Raw genomic sequence first — 16857 nt, 5'->3', positions numbered from 1 at the left:
TCGATGTTCACATGACACCGCTAAGGGAATCACAACATACATATCATCAAAATATCAAACACATATCAAGTTCACATGATTACTTGCAACATGACTTCTCCTGTGACCTCAAGAACAAAAGTAACTACTCACAAATGATATTCATGCTCAAGATCAGAGGGGTATAAATAGCATAATGGATCTGAACATATAATCTTCCACCAAATAAACCATATAGTAATCAACTACAAAATGTAATCAACACTACTAGTCACCCACAGGTACCAATCTGAGATTCCGGTACAAAGATTGAACACAAGAGATGAACTAGGGTTTGAGAGGAGTTGGTCTTGTTGAAGATGTTGATGGAGATTTCCCTCCCAAAGATGAGAGGGTTGTTGGTGATGACGATGACTTTGATTTCCCCCTCCTGGAGGGAAGTTTCCCCGGCGGAATCGCTCCGCCGGAGGGCAAAAGTGCTCTGCCCAAGTTCTGCCTCGAGACAGTGGCGCTCCATCTCGAAAGTCCTCCTCTTATTTTTTTTCTAGGTCAAAATGACTTATATACCAGAAGATGGGCACCGGAGGTGGGCCGGGCTAGCCACAACCCACCAGGGCGCGCTTGGGGGGCCTTGTGTCTTGTGGTCACCAGGTGGGCCCCTTTGGTAGTTATTTGCTCAAGTGTTTTTCATATATTCCAAAATAATTCTTCGTAAATTTTCAGCTCATTTGGAGATGTGCAGAATAGGTATCTCTGACGTAGCTTTTTCAAGTCCAGAATTCCAACTACCGGCATTCTCCCTCTTTGTGTAAACCTTGCATTTTATGAGAGAAAAGGCATTAGAATTACCCCATAGAGCATTATTATACATAAAAACATTATAAATAACAGTAGGAAAACATGATGCAAAATGGATGTATCATGTACTAGTGGAGAAGAAAGGCTCCGGCAAGTTGAGGGTGTGCATTGATTTCAGATATTTGAATAGAGCTACACCCAAAGATGAGTATCCCATGCCTATAGACGATATGCTTATTAACGATGCTTCTGGACATCGGGTCATTAGCTTTCTTGATGGTAACGCGGGGTATAACCACCTTTTTATGGCCAAAGAGGACATGTCCAAAACGCCTTTTCGATGCCCCAATTTCCTTGGTTTATTTGAGTGGACCGTGATGAACTTTGGATTATAGAATGTCGGCGCCATGTATCAAAGGGCTATGAATTTAATTTTTCATGATTTACTTGGTGTTATACTTGAGGTCTATATTGATGATATTGTTGTCAAATCGGATGCTTTTTAATCTCAATTAGCTGATTTGCGTTTGGCTTTTGAAAGAATGAAGTAATATGGGCTGAAAATGAATCCTTTGAAGTGTGCCTTTGGAGTATCGGCTGGGAAGTTTCTGGGTTTCATAATTCATGAAGATGGCGTGGAAATTGATCCCAAAACGATAGAAGCTATACAAAAAGTAGAGGCTCCAACATGCAAGAGAGATATGCAAAAATTCCTTGGCAAGGTCAATTATTTGAGGAGGTTCATAGCCAATATATCAGGGAAGGTTGATGCATTTACTCCTATCTTTCGGTTAAAGAATGATGCCAACTTTACTCGGGGGGCAAAACAACAAGAGCCATTTGATATGATTAAGAAATATTTGTGCACTCCTCCGATTATGAAAGCGCCCAGGCACAGGGAGCCATTTAGACTTTACATTGCAGCGGAGTAAGGTGTTATTGGTGTTGTTTTGACTCAAGATACCGAAGGAAAAGAACATGCTATTACTTATTTGAGTCGACGCTTACTGGACGCCGAGACAAGGTATACATTTCTTGAAAAACTATGCCTATGTTAATATTATGCTTGTACTAAATTGAGACATTATTTAGTACCTAGTGCTTGCATAGTTGCTTGTCAAACTGATGTCATTAAGTCCATGTTGCATAGACCAATTCTTAGTGGTAGAATTGGCAAGTGGGCTTATGCTTTGATTGAATATGATTTGACCTACGAATCTCTAAAGTCCATGAAAGGCCAAATCGTCGCTAATTTTATTGTTGAACATCGGATTGATGACAAGCATGATGTTGATATAAACCTTGTCTCATTAGTACCATGGAGAATATATTTTGATGGTTCAGTTTGTAGCAATGGACAAGGTGTTGGTATTGTTTATATATCTCCTGATGGTGTTGTTTTTGAAGCCTCATGCCGCTTAGAATATTTTTGCACAAATAATCAAGCCGAATACGAAGCATTGTTATTCGGCCTAGAGATGTTGCTTGCTAAAGGTGCTACACATATTGAGGCTTTTGGTGATTTGTTACTAGTAGTACAACAAATATCCAAAGTTTTTCACTATTTGGACGAATCACTTAATGTTTATCTTGATAAATGTCTAGATATAATTTCTATTTTGGATTGTTTTAGCATTGCTCATATATCTAGACATGACAATTGGAAAGCAAATGAGTTGGTAGGACAAGCATCTGGCTATCATGTTGATCATGGCATATTTCATATTTCTCAAAGGCCAATGTCTACCCTTGCCAATGTAGAGGCCGAACTAGAGCCCACTGCTTCGGCCATTAACAAAGAATCTAGTGCAGGTGACAATCATGTCTGGAGGAAGCCCATTATTGATTACCTATGTAATCCGAGTGAAAGGGTGGACAGGGCCATTCGGCATATGGCTTTCAAATATACGATGAGAGATGATGATCTTTATCGCCGAACGATTGATGATGTTCTTTTAAAATGCTTGGACGAGGACCAAGCGAGAGTTGCTATGGGAGAGGTTCATGAAGAAATTTGTGGCACTCGTCAGTTAGCTCCCAAGATGAAATGGTTGTTGCGACGGGCTGGATTTTATTGGCCGATAATGATTAATGACTGCTTTAGGTGTTATAAAGGATGTGAAGCCTGTCAAAATTTTGGTGATATTCAGTTGGCTCCCGCTGCTATGTTACATCCTATTATCAAGCCATGGCCTTTTAGAGGATGGGGATTAGACTTTATTGGAGAGATTCATCCTTCTTCTTCAAAGGGGCATTGGTTCATGCTGGTGGCAACTGATTATTTCAATAAATGGTCTGAAGCAATACCACTCAAAAATATGATGCATGCGGAGGTAATTCAATTCATAACTAAGCACATTATTCATAGATTTGGCATTCCTCAAACATTAACTACAGACCAAGGTTCATCCTTTATGTCACATCAAGTTAGAGAATTTGCTGAATCATATAAAATAAATTTGCTCAATTCCTCTCCATATTATGCCCAAGCCAATGGACCAAGAAGAAGATTGAGGATAATCCAAGGAGATGGCATGAGCTATTGTCCTAAGCTTTGTGGGCGCACAGAATCTCAAGGCATGCTGCTACAAAGGTAACTCCATATGAGATCGTATATGGTCAAGAGGCCGTTTTACCAGTGGAAGTGAATTTGAATGCTTTGAGAATAGCCAAACAAAATGATTTATTGATGAAGTTGCCAATAAATGTTTTGGCTGCTTTGAAGGCCATAGAGTGAGATAAGCTGAGAGTGGCAAGAGCTTACAATAAGAAGGTCAAGTTGAAGAATTCTCAAGTTGGCGATCTCGTGTGGAAGGTGATTCTGCCAACTGGTTCAAAGACAGAAAATTCGGGAAGTGGTCTCCAAGTTGGGAGGGTCCTTTTAAGATCACAAGAGTAGTTCCTAGAAACTCATATTTGGTAGAATCCGTAGAAGGGACATTGTTACCTCGAGCTCTCAATGTTAAATATTTAAAGAAGTATCACCCAAGTGTGTGGCAAGAAGCCTAGATAGGCAACAGCCGATATATAATTATCGTCCTAAGCAAAGACATGGCCGATAAACAACTATTGCCCTTAGCATAAACACGGCCGATACGTAATTATCACCCTGAGAAATATAAATGGCCGATGGAGTGTTGACGTCGTCCTTAGAACAAATACATTGCAAATTATTTTTTGGCACCCAAGTTTTGCCCAAAAATAGGGGGGCATGTGTTGATACCATATTTTGGCATGGTCAAAAACATAATTAAGAATGCCTTAAATGGAAAAGTGCTCAAAGTGAGAAAGTTTCGTGTCATCGAAAGGAGAAACTTTGATACTTGGGTCATAGCCATCCGATCTCATCTCTAAGGCCAAAGTTGTTTTGGAAGTATTGAGATTTTCTATCCAGAACACTGTTCGGCTGATTACGCCCCCAATACGGCCTCATATTGAAAACTTATCTACATGAGTTGTCTTCGTCTCATCGAAACATTCGACTTCGATATAAAAATTGTCCCAATCCGAGGTAGTATACAAAAGTTAGAGCCCGCACAACGCGACCCTAGAGTGAGCAAAATATGACGCCCGGGACCAGAAACACATGTGACTATGTCTGATGAGTTGCGTGAGTAATTACCTGTTTTGCGCAAGAGATTTGGCCCTGAAGATGGTCTCTAATCGGAAAATGTTCAACACAAAAGTTGTTTGTCTCGTCGAAACGAATAAATATGCTTTTGAGTGCATTTTCATCGGAGGTCGTTTACTGCCTCAAAAGTGACCCGAAAGATGCAGCCAGATTACAAACCGAACAGTTTTGGAAAGTTCCGATTCTGAGTTGGACCCAAATTAGGGTTTTGATCGTGAATTATAACCTTTCCTTGCACGAGAAGTCCATCCACCTCTTATATACATGAGGGGTGACGGCCGATTGAAAACACAACACACAGTCGCAAAACCCATCTACAAACTTTCATCTCCCACCCTAGTTTTCTACTTCTTGTTCATCAATGTTCTTTGCTTCGGAGAGCTTCAACCTACGAAATCCTAGGGGCGGGCGATCCGACCTAGGGCAGCCCATCACCGTCGTGCGTCCAGATGGAGTCTCTCTCGACCGCGTGGGGTTTCGGGTCTTCAAAAGTGCTCGCTGGATTGTCTTGCGTATCGCACTTCCGGTGATCCTCATTCGGCGACGTGTCTTGCGTATTGCGCTCGACGCCGAGGGTACACGGTGACGTGTTCGTGTGCGGACAGTATGAGATTGGATAAATAGATCTAGTGAAAACAAAAAATAAAATAAAGATAGAAAAAGTGCGGCAAGGTATTTTTGGGTTTTTGGAATAATAGATCTGAAAACAATATGATAGAAAATAGACCCGATGGCCGTAGATTTCACTAGTGGCTTCTCTCGAGAAAATAGCATACAGTGGATAAACAAAAACTTTTGGGCAATTGATAGAAGAGCAAATAATTATGATGATGTCCAAGGCAGTGATTATGTATATAGGCATCATGTCCAAGATTAGTAGACCAAAACGATTCTGCATCTACTACTATTCCTCCACACATCGACCGCTATCCAGCATGCATCTAGTGTATTAAGTTCATGGAGAAACGGTGTAATGCAATAAGAACGATGACATGATGTTGATAAGATCTATTCATGTAGGAATTAGACCCCATATTTTTATCCTTAATAGCAACGATACATGCATGCCTCGCTACCCCTTCTGTCACTGGGTGAGAACACCGCAAGATCAAACCCATCACAAAGAACCTCTTCCCATTGCAAAAAAATCAATCTAGTTGGCCTAACTAAACCAAAGTTTCGGAGAAGAAATACGAGGATATAATAATCATGCATATAAGAGATCAAAGAAGACTCAAATAATATTCATAGATAGAACTGAGCATAAACTCGCAATTCATCTGATCCTAACAAACACACCGCAACAAGTCGTTACATCAAATAGATCTTCAAGAACATCAAGGAGAACATTGTATTTAGAATCAAAAAGAGAGAAGAAGTCATCTAGCTACTGTCTACGGACCCGTAGGTCTGTGGTAAACTACTCACGCATCATCGGAGGAGCACCACTGAGGATGATGAACCCCTCCGTGATCGTGTTCCCCTCCAACAAGGTGCTAGAAAAGGGAACTAGATTGGATCTCATGGTTCCGGAACTTGCGGCGGCTGGAATTGTGTTTCGTCGACTCCCTAGGGTTTCTGGAATATTTGGGTATTTATAGAGCTGAGAGGCGGTGGAAAGGACCTCCGTGGGCCCCACCACCCATCAGGGCGCGCCAGGGGCCTCTGGCGCGCCCAGGTGGGCGGTGGGCCCCACGGGTCTCCCCTCGTGCACTTCCTTGGCTCCCAAGTTGTCTTCTGGGCAGAAAAAAATCTCCAAAAAGTTTCGCTGCGTTTTGACTCCGTTTGATATGGATATTCTGCAAGTAAAAAACAAGCAAAAAACAGCAACTGGCACTGGACACTATGTCAATAGGTTAGTCCCAAAAATTATATAAAGTTGCTATAAAATGAATGTAAACCATCCAAGAATGATAATATAACATCATGGAACAATAAAAAATTATAGATATGTTGGAGACGTATCAGGCACTAAGTTAATAGGTTAGTCCCAAAAAGTGATATATAATTGCTTGTACATATAAAACATCCAAGATTTATACTATAATAGCATGGAACAATAAAAAATTATAGATACGTTGGAAACGTATCATGGACATCCATATCGATCCCTATGATCACACGAATGACATTCGAGTGGACCTTTGGTTATCGTGTGATGGTTCCCTTTGCTTCACAATACTTTACAAAACTCTCGGAGTATTGGTATCCTCCTGAGTCATGCACATGCTCACTACACCGTCATCCTCGCTGTTGGTTTTGTTCTTCTTTCTCGTTGAAGTGTTCCGGTATCCTCATGATGTAGTCACCTGTGTCTGGCGAGATGGTACATCTTCGTCGTATCTACTTTTCCAAACACTTCTGCTCTTATTTTGGATTCTATTTTGCATGACTTGAATGAAACTAACCTGGACTGATGCTGTTTTCAGCAGAACTACCATGGTGTTGTTTTTTGTGTAGAAATAAAAGTTCTCGGAATTGGACGAAACTTTTTGGAGATTTTTTATAGAATATATGAAATATAATGGAGCCAAGACCCACCAGAGGGGGCCCACCTATTTGCCACCTGAGCATAAGGGCACTGAGAGTTTGAAGGTGTTCTTCTATTTTTTATCTCCATATTACCTGTAGCCCCCAAGCTCCAAGTTTAACAATTCATGATGGCTTCGTGCTTTGCATAAAAATCATATCTTGATTGTGTAGCCCCCAAGTGTCGAGTTGTCTTGCCTGCAGCAACCTAGGACTTGTATTTGTCTTATACTTATAAAACTTCAGCCAGTGTAGCCCCCAAGGGTTGGCTCATCCGTGTGTGATGGGCCGGGTCTTCAATTTGGACCTTATGACATGTTTAAACAACTGAACACTGTAGCCCCCAAGTGTCGGGTCATATGCCTATATCGACTCGGGACTTACATGTATTTCTCCTTTGAAAAGAATAACATCATATGATGTAGCCCCCAAGTGACGGGTCGCATGCCTGCAGCGACTTGGGACTGTGTGAGAATAATATAACCCATTTATAATTATACAGGCAATGTTGAATCAGGTCGGCTCAGAAATTTCTTAGTTGAAGGAGCAGGACTTGTCGCTTTATCTAATAGTGCCCTTATGCACTCCATAAATTATCTTGAACTGATATTAATCTGGCTTCAATGAATCCTTGACCGTGGTTGGAGTGCAACCCAGCGATTTATCGATTTGTACGAATATCCTGGAATAATGCCTTTGTGCTTGATATAAATCCTGGGCCATGGTTGCAATGCAACCCGGCAAATATGTGTGGAGAAATTCATAAGTATTGTAGTTTACTACAAGGCACATGTTGAATGACCCAAAACTCGGTCAATTAAATGACCCGACATTATATGTGACCCGACGGATTTGTAACCCGGGAATTTAGAAAAATCGATACCTGCAAAGAAAATGCATAGATAGACATTTACAGTCGGTCTATTCTGCTAATATTAGCAGAATAACTATTCTAATAACACTTCCGCACTGCATGCTCAACGCAAGTGCACGTCATTGTTTGAACCAAGTGTGCTGCACTACTCAGGCGAGTGAACTTCGCGTCGGAAAAAACTGCACGCTTGTGTTTTTTGGGTACCTTTTTTGCTCTAGTTTTTTTAACCGTTTGTCAGAATGAGGCGTGTAATATACCGTTGAAAAGCTATGGATTAGGCGCAACTTCGCCATGTTGAACACTTTTCGAGATTCCTCAAGGTTTAAGAGCAGTTTCGAAAATGGTGCAGCCCATGCCGAGTGGTAGCGAGTGTTTTTTCGTGTTTTTTTTTCAAACCGCTCGTCGGAATGAAGCAAATGATACACCGTTGGAAAGATATCGTCGAGGCGCATCTTTTTCATATCTATTATTTTCTCTAACTCGTTACGGTTTAAGAGCAGTTTCAAATTTACTAAATCGCGGAATTCTGTTTTTCAAAAAAATTCAAATTTTCAGTACTGTTTTCGCTCTGGTTTTTTAACCGTTTGTCGAAACGATGCGTGCGATACGCCTTAAAAAGATATGGACGAGGCACAACTTTCATATGTGGTAATGTTTTTGAGATTTCTTACGGTTTTAAGTTAATTTTAGAAATCATGCGGCGGACGACGAGTGGCAGCGGCGTTTTTTCGCTAATTTTTTTCGAACCGCTGGTCGAAATGATTCAAATCATACGCTGTTGGAAAGATATCAACGAGATGCAACTTTTTCATGTAGAACACTCTCTCTAATTCCTTACGGTTTAAGAGCATTATTGAATTTACGGAAATGCGGACAATCTGTTTTTCGTGAGACCAAAATCGACGAGTGAACCGCGTCGAACAGAAAACGACACTGCTTCAAACTGAAAACCGCACTGCATCAGACGGGCTACCGAACTTCATTGTTTTGTTTGTTAGACGTAAATTTTCTCAAGCGAGGAAGTGGAGTGTGCTTCACATCGGCCATAAGTGAACCGCAACACTATCAAGAGCTGAGCCGCATGAGATTACAAAGTGAGCTTCATATTGGATCTGGTGTAAGTGAATCGCAACACTGTCGAGAGGTGAACCGCATGAGATAACAAAGTGAGCTTCACCTCAGGCGTAAGTGGACCGCAAAACTATCAAGAGGTGAGCCACATGATATTACAAAGTGAGCTTCATATTGGATCGGGCGTAAGTGAATCGCAACACTACTGAGAGGTGAGCCGCATGAGATTATAAAGTGAGCTTCATGAGATTACAAAGTGATCTTCACCTCAGGCGTAAGTGGACCGCAAAACTATCGAGAGGTGAGCCACATGACATTACAAAGTGAGCTTCATATTGGATTGGGCATAAGTGAATCGCAACACTATCGAGAGGTGAGCCGCACGAGATTACAAAGTGAGCTTCACCTCGGGCGTAAGTGGACCGCAAAACTATCGAGAGGTGAGCCCCATGACATTACAAAGTGAGCTTCAAAAATTTACATACCAGAGACTTTTTGGTTTACCAAGTGAACCACATAGGATTTTACACTGAAACGCATCTAAGCATCATTTTCTACAACAAATTTGGCCTTGCAATTCTGTTACACATGCTGTACACACAATTCACATAAAAATTAAGTGAGGATAGCACCACGAGGCCTTCAACGGGACTCTGAAACCGAAACTGCACTGCATTGCACTGCGGTACTGCACTGAACACACAAACTCTGAACTTGTTATGTTGGATGGATGTGCTGCTGCAAAAATAATCAAAAACTGCACTCAAACTGCATGATGTGGTGCAGACGCGATGTGGACTCGCCAGAGAGAGTTTGCTCGGCGGAGGTGAGCTGCACGGGGGCGGCAAGCGAGCTACACGGGGAGAGGCAACTGAGCTGCACACAAGCTGGCGATGCGGTGAGTGGTCGCTGCCTCCTTCTCTAGCGCGCTGCCCACTCCTACCCAGCTCCTCCCGGATCTAGGCGAGGGTGCCACCACCACCCTCCTACAGCCCCATCGACGGTGCACCACCGGACTACACTGCAAACGGCTCGCTGGCGAACTGCACTGCAAGCGCACTCACCGCCGGACTGCACTGCAAGCGCGCCTACCGTAGGACGCCACCAGGGGGTGCGTTGACCAGCGCCTCCTCAATCTACTGGCAGAGGGAGAAGGAGCTCGCCGACGAGGGAGAAGAAGCTCGACCCGCAGCTATCGATGCACTCGATTCCAGTCTGGATCGAGATAGGAGCGGCCGGCGAGGCTCCAGGGCGGCGCGGCCGTGGCACGTGAGCCATAGGAGGAGGGGAGGTAGGCCAGGAGAAGTTACCGTCGGCGGTAGCTCGATCCAGCAGCCATGGATCTAGTGTGTGGGAAGGAGGGATTTGCCTGGGGATGGACAGATCCGCTGCACGGGCAACCGGATCGGTTCCCGGGGCACGGCGGCATGGCGCCCATAGTGGCAGCCGAACTGCATTGGGGCAGGAACCGAGCTGCACTGGACGATGCCCGTGGACCACTGTCGCACGCTCAAGCAAGTTGGGGGTTGCTGCCGGCGGTGGCTAGGGGAAGAATCTCAGCGGGAGTTGGGGCGATACGCAACTGTATGGGAGGGAGGAGGTGGAGGAACGAGGAGGGGTGGTCGCTGGCGACCCCCGAGCTCACCGGACCCCTCCATGACGCCCCTGACGCGCCCCCATGACGGCTACAAGCGGATCTGGCATCGGGCAGCCGCGGGAGGACGACGACGGGGCGGATCCGGCAGCTGGCCGACGCCGGGGTAGGTGGGCCGAGGAGGGAGGTGGTTGGAGAGGGTTCGGCGGCGTGGGGAGGGAGCTGGTGCCGCGACGCGGGGAGGGGAGTGGTGTCGCGGCGTGGTGGGTGAGGTGGTGCAGTGGCGCCGGGGAGGAGATGGTGCAGCACCGGGGTGGTTGGGGTAGGGGTGGCGGGGTGGCAGGAAGGAGGTGGGGGAGGTGGTGCTCGGGGTCGGGAGCGCCGGCGGGGCACGGCACCTTGATGGAAGAAGGTGGAAGGGGGATCAGGGGAGTGACGCGGGGAAGAAGGTGGAGGGGGCTCGGGGTAGTGACGCAGGGAAGGTGGACAGGGATTTGGGGGGAGGTGAGGTGGGTTGAGGGACGAGGGATCGCTAGTGTTAGCAGAATAAGCGTTTTTGTTAGCAGAATAAGGTCTTAAGGGGTGTTATCATAATAGACCCACCCTTTATATATATATATATATATATATATATATAGTGATGCTATTCATCACCCAGGGTGCAGAATAAGTTATTCTTCACCTGAGGTAATTTTACGATCACTTCATAATTAAATTACATTTGGAATTCAAATAGTTACATTCATATAGATTCACTACATAAAATTTGGTATAAGAAAATAAAAATATAGGTCATAAGACAAGAAAATTTGGAGTTTATGTATATATTACACTATATTTCTACTTTATAATTTTACATAATATAAAATATTTTTTACGCCAATTATATATTTTCTTACGGTCTCTTTTTACGTCAGAAATAAGACAAAACTTACGGAACGTAAAATTACAGTGCATTGGTGGTAAAATTAAGGGGGGTGAAGAATAAATATTCCTCACCCAGGGTGACGAATAGTCAATATATATATATATATATATATATATATATATATATATATATATATATATATATATATAGAGAGAGAGAGAGAGAGTAGGATTATTCTGATCCCAGGATCAGAATACTTATACTGATCACAACGGCCCTATAAGGGCGCGACGAGGTGTTCCTGAACTGTGAAAAAAGGGAAAAACACCCGACCCAAGCCCCTCGATTACATCCGCCGCATCCCCCACCGCCCACCATGTCACTGCCCTGGCTCCCACTGCGCCGCCGCCCACCACCCCGCTGCCCAACCTCCCCCCGCCGCTGTCCTCCATTAGGATCCCGCATCGCCGCCCACCACCACGAACCAGCACCGCCGCCGTCCCCTATGAGGACCCCCCCCCCCCCCCGCCGCCGCCGTCGCCCACCATCATGAACCAGCGCCGCCGTCATCCCCCATCAGGACCCCGCACCGCCTCCGCCCACCAACAGGATCCCCGGTCGCTCCCTCTACCATCGCGGCTATTTCCCGGCGACTGCTCTGGCAGCTCCCTCTACCCATGTTGCTGGTCTACGGTGGCTCCTCCCCGGGCTAGCCTCCCCACCGTGCCGGCTCCTTCCCACCGTTGGCTTTCCCCGCCATTGCTGCCCCTCCTCGGGGCTTCTCCCCCAGCTCCCACCGTGTATTGCCTCCAGCCACCGCCATGGACTGCTCCTGGCATCGTCGTCATCTCCCACATGCTACAACACACGCTACAACCTCGGGTCAACCTTCCTTGATGCGGACGACTACGCATAGTCCTCTCTACATCTCTCTGGCGTCCATCCCCTACCTATTGTTCTCTGTGTGTGTTCTTGCATGATTTTGGTGTCCAGTGTGCTCGCGTATAGCATCCCAAAATAAACAGCAAGCGCCAGTTTCAGTCGAGGTCTGAACATGGCGGCCTTGCGGCTGCAATTTACTGTAGAACAAAAATTGAGTTGAACAAATGAGTAGTACTGAAGTTTAGAGAGTCTGATGATAGAAGTTCAGAGAAACCAAGTTGAGCATGTCAAAACAGGGCGAGTTGCTGCAGCCGTGGAGATCAGATCAATGTGTGCAACTGTAGAAGTTCAACCATGGCGCGGAGCACTCGCATGGCGGACGAGCGCCAATGTAACGGGAAATAGGGTGTGGCTATATATGAGCGGGCCAACGCTAGATGGCACAGATGGGATCCTGGACCTCCATTGCACGCGCTTTAGGTGTGTCCTCCGCAAAGCAGCTATTGCTAATACTAATCTGATAGAAAGAAGATTCAGATAGTCTTATATCCTGAAAAGTTCAGAGTAAAAGAACACAAAAAAGAGAGACAGAGTTTTTCTTTGAGTGTTCAGTGGTGACTAGAGAGAGGACATGGATAAGAAATGAAGTTGTGGTTGAGAAAAAGTCCACTGATTTTCACGGGGCGCACCATTCACTTGGCTATGAGATGTAAAATCTACCTTCATTATTTTATTCTTAATCAAACTTAGCTACGAAATTACTCTATGTTTTTCTCTCCAATCGATTCTCATCTAATGGATGCATGCACTGATTCCTAATAGTCTCTGTAATTGGCTTTTACCTTATATATTCGTACAAGTTTTTTTTAATGTACTTTCCCTCTTCTAAGAAAAGTACAAGTTCAAATTTAAATAACACAGAAAGTCAATGTTTATTACAAAACCAAGAAGGTCAAAATAAAGAAATAGAGCAGTTCAAGAAGTTCAAGCAGGAAAAAGATGTCCAAAGATGTACAAAGTAAAAAAAAGCAACTGTGAGCAACGTTAAATTGTTGTTTCTTATTTTAGCTAAATGAAAAAGATAGTTCTGAAAATAAAGAAAAACACCCCATTGTTGTAGTTCTACTTCATCATGTGCGAGAGTCCAAAAAATAGGTCTTGAAAAGTGCACATCCATAAGTGCAATAAAAAATGCCCCCAAGTAGTTCATATGCAAAAATAAGCGGAAAGTTTAAATATGCAATACAAACATTAAGTTTGTACATGCAAAAAATTCTCATGTTCTGATGCAAAAAAATATCAAAATATGTATTGTATCATTTGTTCATAAAAGGAAACGCATAATGGTTAGATGTGTGTGCAAAAAAGGTTTAGTTTTTATTTTCCCCATTCTTGACAAAAAAAAGAAAACTCGGAAGTTCAAATTTAATAAAATGAATAGTTCAAACTTTACCTATTCTCTAAAACCAGGAAGTCCAAATATAAAAAATGGAGCAGTTTGACGTTTATAAAAAACTCAGCTTTTTTAGAAAAAATAAAATCAAGAAGTTCAAATTAAAATAACGTAGTAGTTCAATTTATACAAAAATTCAAATCTTTTTGTTTGTAGGAAAAACAAAAGTATGAAGTTCATTTAAAAAATGGATGTTTATTTAGAAACATATTGTTCCTACGAATAAAACAAAGAAGTTCAAATTAAAATAACTGAGAATTTCTAAGTTTATAAAAAGCTCGGTTTTTCTCGTTACTAAAAAATAAACTGGAAAAGTTCAAATTAAAATAAAAGGAACAACTAAATAAAATATTCAAATAGAATTATCCCTTTTTTAAAATACTAGAAGTTCATTTTAAAATAACAAAGTGGTTCGATGTTTATAAAAAATATAGGATTTTACTGTTTTTAAGAAACTCAAATATCCGTTATTATTAAAGTACCAACCATGAAGTTCAAATTAAAAAAACAGTCAAATTCGTTGTTTATTTAAAAATCAAAAACAAGTATTTACTCGAAATAAATAAATGTGAAGTTCAAATTAAAATAACACAGAAGTTCAGAGTTTATCAAAACCTAAGATACATGTTAAATAAACAAAAAAACAGAACGCCATTTTATGTTTTTTTAGAAACAACTCATAAACGGAAAACAATGTTGCTAGAAGTTGAAGTGCTTGGCCCTAGAAAGTTCAAATATTCTTGTGAGAGAGGTTGAACAAAAATACGTGACAGAAGTTCAAGGTGAAAACAACGGGAAGTTCAACTACTACACGGAATGCGTTTTAGATAAGAATATAAGAATAGAAAACTAAAAGCTTAAAAGATTTGTTGCAAGAAGTTCACGTGCTCCTCTTGGTGCAGTTCGAGATCTCTAGTGCGAGATGTCCAACCTTCAATTACATTCCGATAAATGGTTTAAAAGTTTAATGTATACCTTAAAAACACATTTTTACGCATTCAAAAAAATATTTTGAACCGTCGCAAGTATGAAAAAAATGATCAACACGAAAAAGTTGCATGTTTTCAACAGCTTTCCATCGGTATACCATTTGCTCAATTCCCATAATTGGTTGGGGAGTTACGGGCAAAATATAGCACGTCAAGAACAGAGTGAAGTTCAAACAGACATGTCCGAGAAGTTCAACTACTTGACGCAGTGCATTTCCTATCGCGATGAAGGCAAAAATCATGATCTCGCCATTTTCTAAATTACTTGAAAACGGCAGGAATATCATTTGTGTAAGTTCAAGTCCTCGATCGTAAAAGTTAAAAAATTATTGTGAGAGAGGTTTGTACAAAAAGAATATCATTTCGGTAACACTTATGAAAATGGATGAGAAAATTACAAACGAAAATACATCACAGAAGTTCAACATGAAAACAGCAGGAAGTTCAACTACCACACTAAATGAATTTCAAATGAAAAACTTTTAAAACCGTCGCGAGTATGAAAAAATGATCAACACGGGAAAGTTGCGTGTTCACAGCAGCTTTCAGTTGGCATATCACTTGATCAATTCCGGTGAGTGGATGGAGATCTGTGAGCAAAAAAAAAGCTCATGAAAAATAGAGTGCAGTTCAACTACACACACTGAGAAGTTCAGGTTCTTCACGCGGTGCATTTTCGAAGAATCTGTTTCGCGATAAAGGCAGAACGGATGATCTCGCCATTTTCATAATTACTTGAAAACGGCTAGGAATCAGAGAAAACCATCTAAATGAAAAAGTTCCGCATTTTTCGTAGCTTTTCAATAGTATATTATTTGCCCCATTCCGATAAAGTTTATAGAAATTACAGCCAAAAAATATTTTTAGCCATTTCCAAAATTGACTTAAAACCTAAGGAATTGGGAGAAACAATATATACCAAAAAGTTTCGCATTTCCTCAAGCTTTCCAACGCCATACATTTGCTGCATTCGGACGTACGATTAAAAAATTAGCTCGAAAATATGAACTCGGTGCAACTTGTACCATTTTCTAAATTACTTTTAAACCGTTCAAAATTAGATAAAACTTTGAACATGAAAAAGTAGCGCATTTTCATAAGCTTTCCAACGCCATATCATTTGACTCAATTGGATTGGCCGTTTAGAAATGGCATCGAAAATACAAACTCGGTTGTTTGGTTTGCGAAATTATACGATTTTCCAAATTACTCTTTAACCATAAGGAATTAGAGAAAACTTTCAACATGCGGAAGGAGTGGTTTTGCAATAGCTTTCCAACATCATATTAATTGCCTCATTCCGATAAACGGTTTAGAAATGTGATCGAAAATACGATTCATGTTTTTTGTGTGAAGAAAAAACGGTTTTCAAAACTGTTCTTAAACCGCTTACATTTTGCCAAAAAATTAACTTGGGTCATGATACTTGTGTCCATAGCTTTCCAACGGTATATCTCAAGCCCCATTGGGGAAATGTTGGCGGAAGTTCAACCTAGCACCGGTGGAAGTTCAGGTTGAACAACTCAGAAAGTAAAATTGCAAAAGGCGCAAGTTCACCACGACCCGAGAGCAAAATCCGCCAACGAGCGAGATTCCTATGTAAAACGGGCATTTAGTTGCTAAAAATTGTTTCTATATTACACTTATATCATATAGAACATGACTGACCAGAATAATTCGCGCGGGGAGAAACGGTTGCGAAGATAGCCCGAAGGTCGGGTTCCTACAGAGGGAAGTTTAGGTTGTGTAACTCAGGAAGTTCATGTTGTGATCAGAATATATATATATATATATATATATATATATATATATATATATATATATATATATATATATATATATATATATATGGATTGACTATTCGTCACCCTGGGTGAGGAATACTTATTCTTCACCCACCTCTATTTTAACATCTATGCACCGTAATTTTACGTTTCGTAAATTTTGTCTTATTTTAGAGATAAAAAGAGAACGTAAGAAAACCTGTAATCGTCGTAAAAAAATTTATGTTACGTAAAATTACAAATGTAAAAACATAGTTTAAAATGTACATAAAATACATTTTTTGTTAATGCCAAATTTTATACAGTAAATCAATATGAATGTAACTATTTGTATTTCAAATGTAATTTATTTATGAAATGGTCGTAAGATTACCTCGGGTGAAGAATAACTTATTCTGCACCCTG

The sequence above is a fragment of the Aegilops tauschii genome, chromosome 3 (genome assembly GCF_002575655.3).
Source record: "Aegilops tauschii subsp. strangulata cultivar AL8/78 chromosome 3, Aet v6.0, whole genome shotgun sequence".
Classification (NCBI taxonomy): domain Eukaryota; kingdom Viridiplantae; phylum Streptophyta; class Magnoliopsida; order Poales; family Poaceae; genus Aegilops; species Aegilops tauschii.
This window is presented reverse-complemented; position numbering follows the sequence as displayed.